This window comes from Thermobia domestica, chromosome 4 (genome assembly GCF_964235325.1).
Source record: "Thermobia domestica chromosome 4, izTheDome1.hap1.1, whole genome shotgun sequence".
Taxonomy (NCBI): Eukaryota; Metazoa; Arthropoda; class Insecta; order Zygentoma; family Lepismatidae; genus Thermobia; species Thermobia domestica.
In genome coordinates, this window is record NC_137457.1 from 92,443,089 (window position 1) to 92,465,970 (window position 22,882).

The 22,882-nt window shown below is 33.1% G+C and overlaps 1 long non-coding RNA gene across 1 annotated transcript in view; it reads right to left on the minus strand.

Moving 5' to 3' along the window:
- Nucleotides 1–22,882, minus strand: part of LOC145683335 (uncharacterized) — a 271,619-nt gene that overhangs the window by 190,248 nt on the left and 58,489 nt on the right. The gene's annotated exons all lie outside the window — the stretch shown is intronic.

Here is a 22,882-nt window from a genome sequence, read left to right on the forward strand (position 1 = left end):
AATTACTTAATATAATAAACACATAATCCAATCAGAAATTACACAGAGACTACGAACACAAGTCTGTAACATAGCAGAGCTAGTAAAAGACTATGAACATTTTTCCAACCCTTATGTAACGTAGCTGAAATTACATAAGACTACGAACAAATAGCAGAGCTAATAAAAGAATATGGCTTACTTTCCAACCCTATTTTAACATAACAGAAACTACGTAAGTGTACGAACACACAGCATAGCTAATAAAAGATTATTCCTTTTTATAAACCCCTATTTTAACATAGCAAGAGTTACATAAAACTATGAGCACAGAGAATATTAACGCATATTTCAGCACCACTCCCATCCCCACCAAAAACTACTAACAGAGAATGATGGGGGTTAATTTAAATATTTATTCGGTCTTTTTTATGACCACTTTTTCATCTCCTATTATAACATAGGAGAAAAGGAAATGAATACATAATCCAAACAGAAATTACACAGAAACTACGAATACCTATTTTCATAAATCTGTGTATAAACAAGTATGGCCTATTTTTAACAACGATTTAACATAGCACTGATTACAACCCCTGTTTAATACAGCAGAGAATATGAACCATAGCAGGAGTGTACTCGTTCCCTTTTATCAACCCCAACAAAACAGCAGAAATTACACAAGCATTCATCTAGTGCTACATGTCCCAAAAGTAGTGACCATCAAGGTCAAAAGTCAAATATTTAAACCCACATAACTTTTAAGCGGAGCAACGTATTGAGTTGCTGTTTCCACACTTAACAATAGGTCATCAACTACTACACGCTCCAAAAGTACTGACCACCGAGGTCAAGTGTCAAATATTTAAAACCGAATACCTAGTAAACGGAGCAACATATTGAAGTGTAGTTTCCACATTTAGTAATAGGCTAAGAACTACTACATGTTCCAAAATTACAAACCATCGAGGTCAAAGATCAAATATTTGAGCCTTTATAACTTGTAAAAAGAGCGGCGAATTAATTTGGGAGAGCTATTCAGTTTTGTGTCAAGCAGCTTGTGAAAAGTCTAAGGAATGAATAAATTAGACTGGCTTGTATACTTTTGTGCAAACCAGAAGAAAAGACAATATATGTCATATTGACCAGCTGAGAATTTTTTATAATTTCGTACCACTGAAATAAACGAAGGAATAAATTTGTACTAACCAGAAAAAGGAAAGAAGGACCATTTCAGCTAACTCAGGCTTTGATACCAGTTTGTAGTATTCCAATAAACGAAGGATTAAATTTGAATGTATTATTTAATTTTCTACCAACCAGAAAATAAAAGACCGAAGAAGGGAAATTTTTACTAGTTGTGTATTTTATATCATTTTGTATTATTAAATAAGCAAAGGAATAGGATTGGTCCCACTGAGTAAATTAAAGAAATAGCATTTTAACTAAGTAAAACTTTTGTGCCTTTTTATGCCATTTTAAAGGTTTAGAGTTTAATTTCTTACAAGTAGGAGAGAGCCACATTACTATGTTTTTGCACTTTTTATATACCATTGAAAATTAATTAAGAAGGGAAAATTTATAAATTCGAATGCCTTGACGCAGCAGAAACAAATATTAAGTTTTAAATAAATTGCATTGCTAAATAGATTTTAGTTGTCTCTACCGTCACTGCCTGTTTCAAAGTCATATCTAATGGACGTGCGTTTATAGAATTACATCCAAAATTTCCCGGCCACTAACTAAATATTTGATCGTAAGATTTAACCCACATGAGCTCTCCTTGGTTACTCAAGTAGAAGAGAGTAACGTCATATATTTAATTTTAATTAATTTTGTAGAATATACTCCATAAAGCGATATTAAGGGTTACTACGTACTAAAGAAAACTATTGAAGGACAACAAATTATGTCGATAATAACAAATAGAAGAAAGATCATGCTCAGTCATTTTCGATCACACTGAAGATAGAGGAAGAAGGAATACGAAAGCCAGACGAAGGAGGGTTATATCAAAGTAAAACTCAGCTCACCAAGGAAGAGAAAAGCTTTCAAAATTCTTTGTTGCCCACCATCTGAATTGTTAGCTATGAACACTTTTATTCAACTCTCAAAACTGTTATTGACTGTGTTGTAGATATATAAGCTTCTCAATATTAATACCCTTTAAATAAAATGAACAAGAAACGTTAGTAATGCGTTACCTAACATTTGTATGGCTAGTATAGCGAGAATCGTAAGGTACAGTCTATTGAGCGCAAATACGTTTTTTTATATAACATAGGGTACCTTAATAATGTGGAAGGCAAACGGGTGTTAATTTTTTTTTTACTTCTTCACTTTAGTACTAGGCATTTCTTTTATGTGATGGTAGAGACAATTAAAATTTATTTAGCAAGGCAACTTATTTAATACGAAATATTTTCTATTGGTACAAGACATTCGAATTTAAAAATTGTACATAGTAATATGGCTCTCCTACTTGTACAAAAATGGACTAGGAAATTTTAGAATGGTGCTTTGCCTGGGTGAAACAATAATATACGAAATAGTACAAAATCTAGCACCACAACTAAAAGACCACTCAAATGTATCTTTCGTTTATTTTAATACCCCAAAATGACCCAGAAATGCTGAGTTAGTTAAAATGAATCATCTTCAGTTTTCTGGTTATCACAAAATTGAATAGACCACTCAAATTTATTCCTTCGTTTATTTGAATAGTACAAAAGGCCTTTCACTTTTCCAGTTGGTACAAAAAGAAATAGGCACGGAAATTGTATGCATTCTTAACATTTTTTCTGGTTGGTAGATACCTGAATGCTCCTTCCAAATTTTTTTCTCTGTTTGTTTGAGTGTCACAAAATGGAACAGAAATTCTAATCTAATTAAAATGGCATTTTTCGTTGGTACAAATAGTAGGACATCTAAACAAAACGTATATAAATTCTGAGTTAATTAAAATTGACCCTTTTCTCTTTGTCTGGTAAGTACAGATTTATTTCTTTGTTTATTTAAGTAGTACAAAATGGTATAAAGCACTCAGCAAGTTAACTTATCCTTCTTTTATTTTTCGTTTATTTGAATACTACAAAGTGGTATAGTCATTCTGAGCTAGAATAAAATGTACGTTCATTTTTTCTCGTCAATACAAAAGTAAATAAGCCACTCAAATTTATTTCTTCGTTTAATTAAGTAGCACAAGATAATGTACAATTTTAAGCTCGTTTGTTTAAATAGAACGAATAGTATACAATACTCTGCTAGTTAAAACGATCCTTCAGTTTCCTCTGGTTAGTATAAAAAGTAGAACACCTAAATTTGTTCCTTCGTTTATTGGACTAGTGAAAATGAACATAAATTCTGAGTTAGTTAAAATTGGTCTTTTTCGTTTATTTAAACAGTATATAATGATATAAAATTCGAAGCTAGTTAATGTGGATCTACTTCGCTTTTTCTATATAATACAAAATAAATATTCCACCGAAATTTTATTCATTCTTCACTTCTTCTTTCTATTTTTACAAAACTAAATACTCTATTGAAATTTATTCCTTCGTTTACTTGAATGGCATAAAAAGGTACAATATTCATAGTTCATTAAAATGGTATTTATTTGTTTTTCTTGGTGGTTCAAAATGGTAAAAGATACTCAGCTAGTTAAAAAATCCTCCTTCGGTCTTTTTTCCTGCTTGGTACAAAACTAAATACTCCATTCAAATTTATTCCTTTCTTTATTGGAGTAGTTCAAAATGGCATAAAAGTCTGAGTCTGGTAATATGGTCCCTCTTCGCTTTCTCTAATTAGTACAATTTTTTTCCCTTTTTCTTTGAGTTATAGAAATTAAAATAAAATTCTGAGTTACTTAAAATTTGCCTTTTTCACTTTTCTGGTAGTAAAATTTATTCCTTCGTTTGTTTGAGTAGTACAAAATGATATACAATTCTGACCCACTTCAAATGGTATTTCTCGTTTCTACAAAATCAAATAGGTCACTCAAATTTATCCCTTCTTTTCTTCAAACAGTACAAGATGATATAAAATTCACAGTTAGTTAAAATGGCATATTTTTGCTTTTTTCTGGTTAGTACAAAAATAAATAAGCCACACCAAATATTCATTCTTCACTTTTCTCTGATTGGTGCAAAACTGAATAGGTGACAAATCTATCCGACGCTCTCCTTAAAAAGTTATTAAGGCTTAAATATGTGATCTTTGAACTCGTTGGTCAGTATTTAGAGACATGTAGTAGTTGATGACCTGTTACGAACTGTGGAAACACCACCTCAATATGTGGCTCCGTTTACGAAGTATTCGGGTTTAAATATTTGAATTTCGTACTCGATAATCATTACTGTACGAACGTGTAGCAGATGATAACCAATTGGAAAGTCTGGAAACAGCACTTCAATAAGTTGCTACATTTAACATTTATTCAGGTTTAAATATTTGATCTTTGACTTCGGTAGTCAGTACTTTTCGGACATGTAGTACTAAATGAATGCTTGTGAATTTCTGCTTTGGTACATAGGGGTTGATAGAAGGGGACGAGTACACTTTTGCTTTGCTTTATATTCTCTGCCGTATTAAAGAGGGGTGGTAATTTGTGCTGTGTAAAATAGTAGTTAAAAATAGACCATACTCTTTTATACATAGGTTTTTCGAAAATAGGAATTTTCGCAGTCTCTCTTTAACTTCTGGTTGGATTATGTTTTCATTTTCTTATGTAATTTCTCATATGTTAAAATATGGTCTCATAAGAGATACCGAATACTCCCATTATACCGTGTTATGTTAGTAGTCTTTGCTGGGCTACAAAGGGGGGGAGTGCTTAAATATGTGTTGGTAGCAAGTAACTCTGTGAGTCTTACGCAACTCTAGCTACGTTAAAATAGCAGTGGTAAAATAAGCCAAACTCTTTTATTAGTTCTGCTGTATGTTCGTACTCTTATGTAATTTCTGCTATGTTAAAATAGGGGTGGAAAAACAAGCCAAATTATTTTATTAGCTCTGCTATGTGTTCATAGTCTTATGTAATTTCAGCTATGTAAAGTAAGGGTTGGAAAATGCGTTCATAGTCTTTTATTAGCCCTGCTATGTTATATGTTTTGTTCGTAGTATCTGTATAATTTCTGATTGGATTATGTGTTTATTGTTCTAAGAAATTTCTACTATCTTAAAATAGAGGTTGGAAACGTGGTCATAAAAGAAACAAATACATCCCCATTATTGTCTATTAGTGTTTGATAGATTGCATAGTTATGTGTTCAAAGCTTTATGTAATTTTTGCTATGTTAAAATATTGGTTGAATAATCCATACTCCTTTATACACAGAAATGCTGCTAAAATAGATGTTCGTAGACTTTTATGTTAACTAGAGGTTGAAAAATAATCTATACACTTTTATTAGTTCTGCTATGTTACGTAGTGTGCTATGCTAACTTTGTGTTTATAGTCTTATGTAACATGTTCTATGTTTAATAGGGTTTGTAAAATAAATCGTAGTCTTTTATCAGAGCTGGAATATTACATAAGGGTTAAAAAAGGCCATAGTCCTTTATAAATAGGGAGATGGAAAGATAGGTATTCGTAGTATCTGTGTAATTTTTGCTATTTTAAAATATTCGTTGAGAAAGTGCTCGTACTTGGGAACGAATACACTCCCAAAAGTGGTCATAAACGTGATCGACTACACCCTTAAAATGGAGTTGTGAAAGGCAACGAGTTTTCGGGGTGTTCGATTTTCAATTTTTTGACGGTACGTCAGTCATGTCGTATCGTTCGACACTGGACTATCGAGTACTTCGGATCAGGCGGGACCTTTATTGGTTTAGTATGGCCTCTTCTGTTATATTAGGTTCCTTATCGATCAGTTTTACGCTACTTACGTAGAATCAATAATTGAATAGCTTTTGAGTATCATATCCCTTTATATTTAACATCAGTGCATTAAGTTTGAGATACTTAGAAACTGTGAAAGACAATTTAGTAACAAAGTAAATTTATTATGGAGCAAAGGTAAGAAAAAAACATCCAGAGTGTGTATAGAATGCAAGTTACGGCACAATCTTAATAATACAAAACATACTCATAATGCCAGTTGGAAATACTACGCTAATGTTTCTGTTAGACTAGTTGAAACTTTAGTTTGCATTCCTTCTTCCTAAATATGAAGATCATTTCTTTTTACAGAGGATAAACATAACCTTAAAAAATAGCATAATAATTCCGAATGGGCCACACAGAAGGTATGAATACAAAAAACAAATAGCAAAAGAAAAATGTTATAATCTTGGTATGTCTTGCTTGGATTGAGCATCGGATACGAAAGGTAAGAGGGAAAAATAAAATAAATAAATGAACAAATGAACAAATAAACTTGTCTACGAAAAGAAAAAAATAATTTTAAAACCGGTGATTCCGTTTCATATATTTCCTCTTTATCTAAATTGATCATCAGTTTTGCGAAATAAATTATTCAAATTCGATTAAAAGAGAGTGGGATTTTGTACAAAATTAATCTCATTTTTTTACATTAAAAACTAAGGAAATGAGAAAAAGTAGAGTAGAAACTAGTGGTAGTATAAGAATTATAATTATAGAAGTGAATAAGAATTGAGGAAATCAAGAGAAAATTTCTAGGTAGTTGAAACGCTAAGTATGCATTGTATACTGATGTATTCTTGTTAATTTTCACGTAAAGGAAAACATACTTCATTATCAAAGATACTGGAGTAAGACACATGTTGACTCGTATAGCACAGACTTGGATCCAAGTAAATAGTCAGTATGAAATTACTCAGATCCAGGCCAGCTGTTTAAAATTTTACATTAGTTTCTATAATTACTGTTTCCAACCAGCTATGATCTATATACTGATTCGCATTTCTTGTTAAACATTCAGATACCTAATACAAATTAATGAGAAACGATTGAAAAATCCAATCTGAACGTAGTAATAAACGAATGCAATCGAAGTTCTTAAATGATTCTCAGTATTCGGTAGCTATTGGCACCAGAGCCGTAGCTAGAGATTTCGGCGCCCCTACACTCATCTTACCAATCTTACAAATCATTATATATATATATATATATATATATATATATATATATATATATATATATATATATATATATATATATATATATATATATATATATATATATATAAGAAAAGCACCTTTTGTTGTTATGCTACGCTGAATTTTTATTAATCTTCTTGGAAAGACCATTGCAACAACTAAAAACGATCATTATGTATCCTTTTTCAAATAAGAACTGTTTTCAAGGGTCTTATTTTGGGCTTTTTGTTAAGATTGACAAAACTACGTTTGGTTGTATACAAATTCACTAGGAGAACAGTTCAGGAAAATTACTACTATGTACAACGTTTAATACTATCGATAAGAAATTAAATTTCAATACATTAAAAACTATGTGCTTCTAAATTGTTCGAAATGGGTGACAGTATTAATTTCCAATAATAATTGTAAACATTTTAATTTTATTCTGTATGTGGCCACATCAATAGCATTTTAATTTCGATCTTTTTACGGTAAAAAATATTTTGGGAAATGTAATAGAAATTCAGAAGGAGCCTTCTTTGTGAATTTCTAAATATTGATCGATGCAGGTGAAGAATATGTTCAATGTTTGTACTTAAAATCCAAAATATACTTTGGCTACTAAATATATCTGAAATTATAGTAATTACTTAATTTTTTAATGAATGAAAGTTCCGAATTTAAGCAACTTATTATTAATTAACATATTAAAATACACTAACACGTACTTATATTAACAGTGTGCGTACTTATGTTTTGTATGTATGTAGATAGATAAAAACATGACACAACTAGACACGTATGCAAAAAATAATATGCTGGCAATACAAAAAGTTGATGAAAAAATGATCCCAATAAATTCCTTCAAACTGGAAGAATGTTAATGGAATTTAAAAATAAATCATTGGTAGTGATTCGTATCTAAAAAAGTTGAACTTCTTTGGGCTAAGTTCTGATCCCTTAAGTCCCTATTCTACAACTGCTTGAAGTTCGAAAATGTTATTGTTCCCTCGTTTACGTTTATTTTTAATATTATCGCACAAAGAGCAGCTTGAATGTGTCTCTTCACTCTTTTCACTTTCATACCTTCATTCTCACCGTCGCACAGTGGGGCCCAACCAGGCAATTCTTAGCAAAAACTCGAAGAATGAAGTAAAAGATTGACTCGTTATAATTTGTTATAATGAAGCCTTGATAGTGTACACGTAAGATAGTGTGCAGGAAAATAAGTGATAGCAACTTACAATGAACTCATGGGACGTGTAAATTTGGTTATCCGCTGAAGGCGAAGAGAAGATAGGAATGACAGAAGATAGGAAATTGATTTTGAATGCAACTATTCCTACATTGCGTGTAGATATTCAGTGGCTGGTAAACCTGGTGACACGACCGACATGTATGAATCGTTTTGTATATTTAGAATATTGATGTGATGTGTAGTCAATAATCATATTAGCAATGATGCTAATATAATTATCATATCCTTATGACAATCCCCTACTTAATATCATATTTGGAAAATGCTGTGGTACTGAAAGCATATAAACTATGGTGAAACGGTAGAATGGCATTTTACTAAAAAATATGGCATAATATGTCTGTGATTTTTTAATATGTCGTAACAGAAACATTGTTCTTACTATATGCAAAGAGAAAACCTGCACATATTTGCACGTTTGGAAAATATAGCACATGAAAATATTTGAAGAAAACCGCATTCTGGATGCAATGCTGCTTTTGAATTGAGCTGGGATGAATGTGAGAACAAGTGTTAGGTTATTAGACGTGCACGCAGTGACAAAGTTGAATATAGCTCGATTCTGGGAATTTTGCCCCCAGACCCATCTTGTTTCCAACATCTAGTCATACTTCTCTGTCATTCGCCAACAGAACTAAACTCTAGTCAAACATATTTGATTAATGGTGGCGACATTTTGAAACGCCAATGCTAAACAATCTATGGACCATAAGATAGAACCATATTAAAATGGTGTTGATCAATTCAGTATTGTGTTTTTTGTGATGCGTGCGCAGAAGTGACATTGGAATCAACTGTAATGAGCCTCCGCTCGCTCCAGCTCAGAGTGTTCCAATCAAGCTCTGAAATGAGCTCACGTAATGCACGATGCAATATATGAAACAACCTGAACAGGTTACTGATGCTTGTAAATCATAATATGTTTAATATATCTGATAATATATTCATATCGAGAACTTGCGGTGAGATAATTTTTATGTATTGAAGGTCCTTGCATCTTCATTGTCATAACGAATCCTGCACAACTTTGAAATAATCTTGAGAAGCAAGAACTTTTCTTCAATTTTATTACTCTTCAGTTGTAAAATTAATAAGTACACTTTTTCTTTTCATACATAAGAATATGAGCCAATCATAAATTGCCAAATCAAAGAATATTGCCCACGCGTTTCTTTATGCCAATCATATAATCTTTTATATAATTTAGGCGCGAATATAAGGAATATTTCCTTTTATGATGTACAACTCTATGTTTTTGATTAAATAATGTAGAAATAACATCATTATAGCCACTGCATACGCCGAACTAATTGATTTCAATTTTCCGCTTCATATTGCGAATTCTTATTTTTGCCAAGAATTCAGTGCTTTGGCCCCACTGTGCGTCGTGATTAATCCGATTGGGTAGAAAAACGTTTTGAAGTCAGCAAATTCACCACTGTCAAAACGCCGAATACGACTTTGCTCGTTTCTGATTTTGAAAATGCTCATGCGTACACTATAAGTCATTACTCGGCACCTTGTATACCACATGTCATTAAGAAATCATGTATAATAAATCTTCAAGTAATAAGTAAAAACTTGTTGTGGCTTATTTAAACTCTTGCATTGCGAGCGAAGCGAGCAAGAAAATTTTTAAGAAATCTATGTATTTCATTGATAAACTACAGCAATATTTATCTAATAGGGCGCCAATACTTTCTGGGGGCGACTCGTCTTTTACTAATGTTCAACACTACTTTTTCTTCTTCCTTGCTCGTGCGGCGCCCCCTTGCTGTCCCCCCCCTTAGCTACGGCTCTGATTGGCACTAGTTTCTAGTCATTAGCCCTTGCCATGGGCAAAGACACAATTTATTACTACCGAAAAATGCACGTTCTATATTCTTGTACAGCGGGGGACACTTCTAAATGTTACACCTTAGCCGTAAATCTCTATATGGCTGTACCATTTAGAAGTGTCCACCGCTGTACTATTTTTATCCTATGACTTGAATTGATATCAGGCAACTTTTCATAAGTGCTTACACAGTAAACAATTACGTCTAAACACTCTCATAAGTTACTCACTTTTACAAACTAACTCACACTCACATTTTCATTCACCACAAATAAAAACAGTCCAATACAGTCACAAATTGTAGCATTACCTTATTGATTTTCTTATTTTATTTTTTTTTATTTTATTTTTATTTAACAATCACCAGATACAGCTCCGAGGCCATTTTACACTGGATATCCAACAACAACAGTAACAGTGGAAAGGATTTGGGAAGGTATCGGCCAGGGCCTGTTTAGTAGGTACCATCCCGGCATTTGCCTGGTAGGACTGAGGGAAACCCTGGAAAACCTCAGTCAGGATGGTCGGCAGCGGGATTCGAACCCACGACCTCCCGAATGCGAAGCCAACGCTCTACCACTTGAGCTACTTCGCACGGTACACGTAAGGTGGGAGTCCCTTAGTGCCAAAGAGCAAATCTGTGTCCTGTAGGTCAGGACATTACAAAGGTCATGCGTTTCGAAATCCCCTCATATTCATCGCATTCCAGAATTGCAGTTCGAAGAAGTTTAACGTCCCTATTACATTAAAAAACGAATCCTTTATATATGTGTCCTTTATGCATCTTATCACCTTCGTCGAAAATTCCGGATTCACTGTTACGCAGATTAAACATTATTAAGAAAGAGCATGATCCAAAATTGGAGGGGGCAATTAAGAACTCATATTGTTTAAGATATACCTCCAACTCATTAAATAGTAACTATGATGTCGAGACTAATCCACTGAAATTTTTACTCATTTCGTTTTTGTGGCAGTTTGCACAAATAAATCACAATACGGGAGATTCGTTAATTACTGAGGAGAAGATGGGTGTTAATTAGATATCGCTCTAAATTTTGATTTTACTGTATGGTTTATGGATGTATTATGGTAGTGAGGAGGGCGGCAAGGCAATGATTAAAGATTTGAAGTAGAGTTAAAGAAGAAGATAAAGAAATAGTACACAGAAATAGTATAGAAAGATATACAAATTAAAGATCCTGCTTTCGATGCTATTCGGAAGTATCAAAAACGCACATGTGTATATTTTAAATCCGAATTTTATATCCATCAGTCGAAACATATGAATTCCAAAATATAAATGGCCACCTTGGGAGTCCCTTAGTGCCAAAGAGCAAATCCGTGTCCTGTAGGTCAGGACATTACAAAGGTCATGCGTTTCGAAATCCCCTCATATTCATCGCATTCCAGCACAAAACGGAACGAGAATCATTTGAGAACCTATGCCTTGGTTTTGCATTTTCCATTACAACTAAAATCATTCGACGTCACACAACAGCAGAGAAGAAATCTTACGAGAAGAAAAATAGAAAATAATTTAAAGGAAGGAAAAGAGTAAACGAATAAATTGGGGTGGCCAAAGTTCAAAAAAATATATAAATAAATAATAATTTCGTACTAGAAAATTAGTGTAAATTATTGTATCGGAAACAGAAATAATAGCACAGTTGGTGGCGAATGGTGTCTGGTACGAGAATAAAGAAATGAACAAAGTACCTGTTTATTATCTTTTGCCCTATGCCAATCCAAAAAATTAAAAAAATTAATAAAACTCGAAAACCTGTTGAAAAGACAAAATCATAGTGTAAAGGCAACGACAGAATTTCCATATCTCGTAAGTCGCTTGATCGTGTACACAATAGTACAAACTATTTAGTATAAACAATGTATACTAACCTGTGTTTAAATCAACGTAATGGGATGAACTTGTGTCATATTACTATACTATAGATTTTCTGGCCAGTTTATTGCATGTCCAGATTCGAACTACGAAACCCAGCTAAACATCACACATGCTTAAGAGGAATTAAAGAAGAAATACTGAGCATTTGTTCCATATAAACACACCCCTAAACAATTCAATTTTCTAGAAACTATTTTACTGCCATTAATTGCAAAAACACATTCTGTTTATGAAGTTAGGTTTCTGTTCTGTATTTCAACTTGCACTCAATTACAAAACCTTCGCTATCGGGAGTCAATGCTTAAACACTCGTGAACGCCCGTACAGAATCAGGTACTCACACATAAAAAGCACCTAACCGTATGGACAACAACTCAATTGGGCTTACATCAATTTAAGGTGCCTATAAATACGACGCAAAAAATTATACAAAACTGTCTATGCGTAGGAGGAGCAACATTAATTATTCTTCAATCATCATACAAATATTCATTAATTTGGGAGGGTACATCTTCAAGATACTCATCAACTTCACCTTCGGACGCCTATGATTACTTAGCGCTTTAATAACATCACATTCATAAGGGCCACGACATCTGAGCATACCCTACTCAAAGCTACATCACTTAGAGTTGAGTAATGATCGGTCCTTGTCAGGAGAGATAATTGGGAACCCTAACCCTTAAATGAAATTTTTGTTAAACATTAACTAAGGAAGTAAGAATTCCAACATTTTTACCTGATTGTTTCCAAAACAACACTAATATTTTCCATGTTAACAATTTTAATCTAGAATATGTCATAATCCATATCGTTGTTATTTATTACATATTTTTTTCTTTTTTTGAAAAAAAGATCACCAAGCCTTCTTACCCGACTTAAAATTACATACTCACACAATGTAAACAAAGTTGCTATCTAAATTAATATTTGACTACATGTACCGATTTATGAACCTAATGCTAATAATTATTTAATATTTACGTAATGATAAAAAAAAATGCATATTACCTCACACACGCTAACTTCTGTTCAACTCGTACGAACTACCTCAGAACAAACGACGAGATTTAAAGAGCCATTACCTAACATATTTTTCCAAACGAATTGCAATCACCTATTTGCCTTCTTAAGCACTAACATAAAGATAAACTTAATATATTTATCATCTACTACTGTACATATCAACAAAAAAAACTTTAGCTAATTTATATGATGTATTTAAGAATGATGTATAGGCCGTAACTGAGCGATGTTAATTACTAATCTTGCCCTTGAACGTACTGAATTATATCAGCATTTTGAAATTACATCCTGGATAGAAAATTTGCATAAAGATTTTATACGTATTTAGCAAATAAAGAAAGCACTATAACAAATCACGAACACAGTTATATAGTCTATACGCAAAGGTGCAACCATGCAAATAATAAACAAATATTATATATATATTCACGCACATATTCAACATTTAAACTAAACTACTAACTAACACATGCATGTAAATAGAAACAAGGACACATAATCGATATAGGAACACACACACTGTCTAAGATGGTCAAATTAATTCACTTTTCAATTTCTCATTATCATTATTTTATGCTCTCGTGGAGTAAACTGGTGTAGAAATAAACAATCAAAAATTTTGTACTTCAAGACCTACATTTTCTAGAAGTAAATATTGTCAAAACTGGACTTTTTGGATCCTTACGCCAGAAACAATATTCTGCACCGCCATTGCTAAACCTGTTCATACAGTACACTAAACTAACTACCTAATTATCTAGCAAGTTATTTTGCAAGTTTCATGAAAAGGAATGAAAAATTACTTTGGGAAAATTCTCCGTGAATTGTTACTAATCACTGAAAGGAATAAAGAATATTAGCTGCTTCGATGCTCCTTTCTTCTTCATTCCTTCCACTGTCATGGCTGTGGTTTCACAAAGTAATGTGAATTTTGTAATTTAATCTGTTTTCAATCTTGGGTTATCGCTGAATATTTAGTTCCAAAGTATTGTTGGATATTTAAATTAAATCTGTATTAATTCTAAATTACCTTATTTTTAATAATTCGTTGTATTTTTAACAAAATCCTGAAGCTAATGTCTGCATGGCTACTCTCGTTAAGTGTTCACTGGAAAGGCGCTATCATATCGTGCCAAGTACTGAGGTTGGGCAAGGTGGCCAATGAAAATCCAGGATTTATCGCGGAACTGAATAAAATCGAATCAAAATTGGTAATATCTGAATAAAACTATTTTCAGCCAAAATATGGGATCTCATCGGGTGTAATGGATATCCTATCTGACGGCACATAATTTGGAAAAATTACATCCAATTCTTGAAATGTGATTTAGCTTGGAAAACTATAATAAATCCTTTTCCGTACATCTCTTTTTACACATAGGGAAAGCGCTTATAAAGAAATCATAAATAAATGAAACAGATTTTTAAAATAATGTTCAAGTTTAAACATCCTAGAAATACAAACTTTTATCAGTTTAATCTAGAACGAAGTTCTCGCAAGCAGTTGGCATAGATTTTGGACGGCTAAGCATCACTGTTACGTTTCCTTTCAGTTAGTGAGGTCCGAGGGACAAAAGATTACTAACTGTAATACACAGAGCAGTGTTCATTCACTTCTCGTATAATGTTGTTGATAACACTTGCCCATCTACTATGAATGAGTATGATTTTGAATTGGAAAAGAGTTAATTACATGTTAAAGTTTCAGAAAATGAAACTGAAGTAGTTGAAAGTAAGGTAAAAGAGACCTTTGCCAATTGGGCTAAACTAGTAGGTACTTATCGACAGAAATACGTTAGTTGTCGCCCAGTGAAAAAACTCGCCCCCTGACCAATCAAATCAAAACGACACCCAAATATTTGACCAATTTTGTGCCTTCCGTATGCGGCCTCCGAAGCACAATCCCAGTTTCTTCCCCTAGTTACGTCACTAATCATACTTCAAAAATGTTGCAGAATATGAATTACTTGCCATAGATTCAAAACAATTTGGAGCAGATTGTTGATTATTATTTTTATATCAGTGTCAGTGTAGCCATATGTAAAGCTATTTTTTCGCATTACAAACTTATACCAGACAGGTTTGAGCATGTTATATATATGCACATTGCTATATTTTTATTTTATCTATGGTGCGTTATGTACTGTAGCTATAATGAAAAAATAAAACAAGTTTGTCATTCAAAAGTAATCAACGTTCTTTTTTTATTTAATAATTAATAAAGAGTACTACGTTTCTTACGTCACTAACTATGCACTAAACTTTCACTACGCTTGTTCAGTGTTAATCTTCCAACTTTGTTTTTCCCTAAGGTTTCATTCGTTTGTGGCATCTTCACAGTAAGAAAATTGCCATTTGTTCGATATATGCTTCAATCGACATAAGTAGCATTAATAACATCGTAACCACATATAACTATGTGCGATATTTTTCCAATTTTCTACTTTCTCCCGCACAGCTAAGGTAAATAACCAATATTTTAAGAAAGAAGAAGCATAGACTCAAGGCTCTCAAGCGATGTAAGTATCACACACTATTACATCCACGAAGAAAAAAAGAATGAATCACTCTTCAGTAACATTTGAGAACATCACATATAAGAAATGAAATTTGGTAGTTATCTTACACTGCAGAAGTGTCAGTTTTAAATATACAGAGTACAGAGGTGAGATATCTTTGGAAGAACTCTAAGTGAATTACAAATATAATAAACACCTCGCGGATGAAAATTTCTGATTCGTTTGGTTCAAAGATTTAACACGCTGCTGCAGAACACAATGAAAGATTATATTGATAAGAAAGGGAACAATTAGGGCAAGCTGTGAAATAGTATTGTGTTCACGATGAAGTCTCATTAGCTTGACGGTACGAAGTACAGTCCACTTTTATATTCATCTTTTATATGCATGGGTTTCTTCCTACATCGAAGCTGGATCTTCCATGTAATCATGAAGAGAATGAATCTCACATAACAGCCTTCCAAGAATCGAGAGATATGGAAAAAACCTGCAAAGAAATCAACATTCAAAAGACGTTAATTGAAAAGAAATATGATCACGTTCAGTAGGAACCAGATCAGATTGTCTTAACGAAGCAATTAAATCAAATGTAAGGGGTAGCAGATTGTTTTTATTTCGAATAAATACAGCACTAAAGGTCAAATAATCGAGAAAGGTAACAAGACATCCCATAAAATTAAATATTTAAACAGGATAACGTACACACATTAAATATCCATAGGCTAAAAAATTTTATGTTGAACAGGAAACAGAGTCAGATTAAGATTAAGTAGATAAATAAATGTGAAATTCTTAACTTTAAGTTAGTGGATAGACCAGAGAACGAGTCCACCCGCAGAAATGGTTCGAGTAATTTCCAAACAATTTCTTAGCAAACTAAGCTGGATCATCTTTTGAAGTTCAGGAAATGGGATACCAGTTGTAGTTGATTCCCTTATGAGAGAAAAATATCAATAAATCAATTGGAAATTCTAGAAAAAAGAGGAAAATAAATAATGTAATAAATGTAATAAATAGAAAGAATATTGCCATTTAAGTGAAATCAACAGAGAAAAACAAGAATGTAAAATTAAAATGTTTTTTTTTTAATTCATTACAGAATTTAAACGGAAAGATAATAGAAAACAATAATAGTGGTACTAAGTATCATTGATACGTTATAAATGGACAGCTAGATGGACAAGAAACAAAGCAAGAAGAATTTCGACTCACAATATCTGATAATTATTTTGAGGTCCATACTAGAGAAGGAATTTACACATCATTAAAAATCCACGTCAATTTTCATCACGCAATACCAACAAGCGATTATTGCCGGGGAATGAATAAAGATGAAAAAAGTATAATTAAAAGACATTGAATTTTGAGAAAACATCAAAATTAGGTCACATTTGCTAATACCTAGTTATTATAATGGAACAGCAGAGTACGTAAATGAAAGTAAAAGCAAACTTCCTTATTTCTCATGATTATTAACTTTTATCGTCAGCTTTATCAACGTATAATTCAAATCAACAACAAAGACTGACAAGTAGGAAATCTACAAGAAAATAATATAATACTTAAAAAAGCATTTCATTGGTTTAAGAAGAATTTCAAACAGGAAATTTCAGTGGTCCATGGAATAACTCTAAAAGTTAAACACATACGCAAATGAGTATCGAAGCCACCTAGAAAACATCGGCCAACTACAAAATTAAGCTGGAGATAATACAAAAGTAGTTTTTGACGAATTTTTTGTTGTATACGTTTCGGCAGCATGTGCAAGAAATGTTCGAAAATTGTCATATATTAACGAACAAGCAAGCTAAAGAGCAAGCAGCATTAGGTTTCATGAAATTCTAAAAAACAAGACAGTTTATGAAAATGACTTAGGAAAATTTTACAACTTGCTAAATATTTATTTCATTCGAATCAATTTCGAAAAAATAGCGAAGTGGATTTTCTTTTGAGAACACTAGTGATTTATTACAAAAGTACTTAGAAAATGTATGACGCGACATCAAAAGCCTTCCTAATCGAATCTGAAAAGTATCGCTATGATATTCCGGAAAAATATATTTAACAGAAAAAATATATCCATAATTTAGAAAACGATAAATGTGAATTGAAAAGGCTTTTTTGAAGAAAAATACAAAAAATGCTCCACTATTCTTTCTCTACTAGTATTTCTAAACACCACAAGCAAATTGCTTGACTAATATAGCTCCATAAATCGTCACAAGAGTGGAATCTAGTATCAGAAAAGTACAGGGCCGAATGTATATTTAAATGTTGGAGTATTACATTCATCCAAAGTTAATGGATACAAAAAAACCGAAGGGAAAAATAATGTTATACATTCCAAGAAATTAGAAATGTTAAGAAATAGATTTTATATCATATCAAAATGTTGATAGCATCATTGTGGGAAATACAATCCTTTGTAGTAAGGAAACAATTCAAGTAAATAATGAATTGGTACAAGTAATTGGAAATTGGACTTCTGTTCATTTACATTTAATAAATCAGACGTATTAATTAGATACATTGGGTCAGAAATTGTTGAAATTAGCAATAGATATTCTGGATTTGCATCTGACAAACGATATACTATTTTAAACAGTTATCGCTATAACTGCAATATCAATGGTTATATTTATTTATCTTTTTTATTTAATTGTAAAATAATTGTTATTGCAATTATCGGGGTATAAAATTTTCAATCAGACAATAGAAGAGTAAATTTCCATTAAATTTTCAGTCTTCAGTCCCATATAAATAACTTACTCTGAACAAGCATTTGTGTTTCACTATGTTACAATCATTTACTTTCCAATTACCATATTGACCTTTTCGTATAATATGACATCCAGTTGTATAAATGTTCAGTTGTCGTTTGAGTTAGAGAAGAAACACCTCATCTAGTTCTTTTCCATCTTGTAAGGTACAAAGAACCGACGACTCGTTGCTAAGTTGGATAACAATAGATATGCGTTGAATTAGTAAAGGTGTTGAACGAACATCTTCAGTAACGATAGAAATGCATCTGCCTACTTTTCTAATAAAATCAAGGCTTACATATTCCCTAGCACCACTAGTCTAGATGGCAAATGGAGCATAATAAATCTATCAAGGAGGTTGTTATATTTCCGATGCTTTTCCAACGCTCTACGACTAGCAACAACTCCATCATTCATAACAGCTAAAGGGAGAATTGAATGGGCAAATATGTGTGAACACGTAAAATCCCATACTAGTGATTTGCCTCTCAACCAATGAACTAATGTCCCGCCATCAGGTCGTTTAACATCTGAACGACAACAACCTGCAGGTTTACGTATGGAAGGAATTCCAGCTGTGGTAAGGGATCATAAATTGATGCAGGCCACGTTGTTTAACTTGATCTCCGCAAGCTTAACAGCGATGTGGTTAACAAATAGCTGAATCTTATCTTGAGGCGACAGTGATTCGAAATGCTTCATTAGTCGTATGAGGACCTAATGGTGGGGACGGTATTGCATTCAACCATGCCTCAGCATGTAAGGATCAGGCTGCACGAATCTTGGCTTTATCCTCTGGAACAATAGACTGTAAGAGAAGTTCCTGAAAATTTCTGCAATTGGTTTATACCAAGATGCCTAAGAACATCTTTTGTTAATTTCTGGAAGATCTGTACCTGTTATTTTTTTTCCATTTGGTAGAGCCTTCTTGAACTGTGCCATCTGGGTCTAGGTAGTAATCTTGCGGAGTAAGAGCCTAGACTAAACGAAGAGATCCGTAGTTAGACGCTAAAAACGAAGGAATCCCATATCCAAGGATCGTCGAATACCAAGAACCCCTAATTTCACATGTAAGGATTCTTGAATCCAAGATTCATCGCTTAAGGAACAGTTTAAAATTGACTCCAGACCAATTTTAAGGACAAGATCATATTTCTCCAGTAGTGGAATCTCATTCCAAGATAGAAAGCATCGTAAGATGTAGTTTAAACAAGGGATCGACAAGGGGGCACGTAGAAAAAAGAAAGCTCCATATACAGAAATCGAGGCGATTCGAGACAAAAAGTATTTCAACTTCTATATTTTGCTTAACAGGACATTCCTTTGTGGGAGCGGCGCCTAGACGACAAGCATCCTGGTTAGTTAGGAGGCGTATTCCTGGGGTTGCTTCGTCAATTTTCTTAAATAATAGACCGAACATGGCTTCATCTTACCCAACAAATCCAACTTCACACTTTGAAAAATTCAAATATAGGCCAAGTGCAGATGTCTTCTCATTTATTAGTGCTAGAATTGAAAGAGCTACTTCAGGTATATCAGCGATAGCCCCATCTGCCTAATACCAAATGTTTCTTTCAATGTTGATTGATTTCAGTAAGGAATGAATGGTTATAGCAAAAATGCTTGGCTCAAGATCGCCATGTTGTAATCCTCTCTGGAATGAAATAGTGTCTTTATCTAAGAATAGATCACTGGGTTGAGAGTAACATTGGTAAACATATTAATAGATTGAAGGATATTCAGTCAAGACTGTATTGAGCATGGAGTCTCGGTGATGCTCGTCAACCCGGCCAAGTGTTGATTTGCGACGCGAGCGGTCGACAGATGAGCGCGACGCTCACTCACATTAGAATCATTTCTATAGCTGTTTATGACTTTATATGGGATTTATTTGGAACACTTTTCTATTTGTTGCCATTTTGTGCTATATTATTAATAACAAAATAATAATAATAAAATAACAACATAAAATTGTAAAAAAAACTATAATGTGTTTACATAAAATCATTTTTTGTTACGAGTTATATCTATTTATATTATCAAAGCTTTCTATGAAATCAATCTCTGTTATCTCATAAACAATACAATTAGTTGATTATCATTGTCGCATACAATTACACTCTTACTATCATTATCACATACGGATTACATTTTCTTAAAAAAATATTTACATAATTACAGCGCGTTTTCAGTATATGCTCTTCATACGTTCATACTATTCATATTTTGAGTTGGAGACTTCTAATGAAATTAAAGATATAAATATCTTAGTGTAAACACTCTACTTATGTCTCTTGATACATCCATTATACTTCCAGAAGATGCTGACAGTGTGTTTCCCACATACTGGAACTTGACAGGCATTATACCGTACGTTTTCTTCTTTTTTTTTCGCAAGTTGTAGCTGAATCTCCGCCCTGTTGTTATCCATGATCTCAGAAAAATCACTCACACCATCGGTCGATAGGTGAGCGTGGCGCACACAAATTATGCATAGTCATATTTATAAAACCAGTGCTACTCCAACAGAAGAGAATGAAAAGGTTACACTTGACTCTCAGGCACAAGACACATCAAGAGACAGTTAGACAGAACCTCAAGTCTGTGACCCCACGAGGGCGGCTTTGAAACGAAAACGCAGACTAGAGTCAGCGCTGAGATCACCTGTCGACCGTTCCCGGGTTAAACGCCTTGATAAAATCCAGCTTTAAGATAGTCTTACGAGCATTGTGAATGGAGGAAAAATAAACCTGGGTTGCATGTATAGCTGCTTCTGCTCCGATGAGAATACAAACACCAAGTTGATTGGGAGACAAAAAATACTTGAAATGCTCCCGTGTTCTCAAGCTATAATTTTTGCTGATATTCTGCGCCAGACATTAACAACGGCGATAGAACTAATTAAAGTACATTTATTTTTATAAGCACCAGGTTTGGCTCCCAAAAATAATTAAATTGAACAGATTGCATAATGATTTTACGAGCTGTCGATAGAAATGTCGGGGGCCTGCAAGAGTATCATCTGACATTAGCAGATGGACAACTCCACGGATGTCACCATCTGCAAGTTGGTTTTCTACAATCAGAAGATTGGAAACATTCTGTTTTGGAAGAGATTTCCTTATCTTTGTTGGATGCCAGGTTTATTCGTCAATACCTACATCACACCAAAGACAAACCCTTTGCTTTACGGAGGAGGTAAGGTTTTGTACATTTTCTAATTTTTGGGGAGCAGTTAGTGCAACCAATGGAAATAGGAACAATAGATCATTTCGTGATTTGAAATAGTTATTTGAAGTAACACATCGACAAGTGCATCAGCCAATGCAGCTCGAGCACCTCGACGGACACGCCTTAAAATATATGTTGAGGACCTTAACGATATTTTTCCCAACTTAGACAACGTCAAATGCTGGGTGTCTTTATTGTGGTTAGAGACGTTAGTTCTTTTAGTTTCATAATCAGGATAGCTATTATTATAGATATGACAACAATCTTCGTCCCCATTTACAACCTGATTCCTTTTTAATTATGTGTATAGCTAATCCTCCGGAATTAACGTAATGTTTTGCACAGTGAGGACATGGTAACACATTCGTAGATTTAGTAGTAGTAGATAAACTACCAATACTAGGCCTGCAATTGTTGGCAACTGAATCAACGTTAGGGGTATTAGATTCACCTGATCAACTGATTCAACCGATGGAACACTTGAACCGTCACTTGATGATTACATTACCTCATTTTGTATTTTTATATTCAATTAAGATGTGTATAAGAAAGAAATAGATTTTAATTTTTATTTAATAACAATAAACGATGACATCATTTCCATTGTTGATATCAACCGAAATACCGAAATCGATGATCAGGTATTGTTAAAATTTTAAATGAAATGCAATCAAGAATATTATTGCTACGGAATTCAAAGTGCCGTCTCCTACATCTTAGAAAAAAGTCATAAAGTCTGTCACAAAATGAAAAGAGAAATGCAAAACAATTAAATCCTTTCACTTCTGTCATTATCAAGAACGATCATAGTTTTTGTTTGAAACTCCTGAACCACTCATCAAATTTGGAAACCGTTTTCACCAAATTTGTCAGTAGTTCATCGTGAACGATTGACTGTCACTAACTGGAGATAGCTCCCTTGATTTCTGAAAGGTTTCGGAGAGAGACCTTCTAAAAGCACACTATAACTCAATAAACAAGTCATCAACAAATTAATGATTATTATTTTGTTTTCAATAATAGCATTTTAAAAATTCCGAAATTAATTCAGAAGATGAATCTAACAATCACAAACTACATAAGCAAATAATATAAAGGGATGACAATGAATAATAAAAAGGTACAAGACAATCCTTGCAGTAAGTTTAATTGTGGATATGTCTTGATAGTGCCCTGCAATAACACCGAATGAGATATGGTGTAACAAATTAAAATATTTCGTTCTATGAAACAAATAACCAAATGCTATTCATAACTTTCAAAGGAATAGTAAAGCAGATTTAAATATGATAAACAATT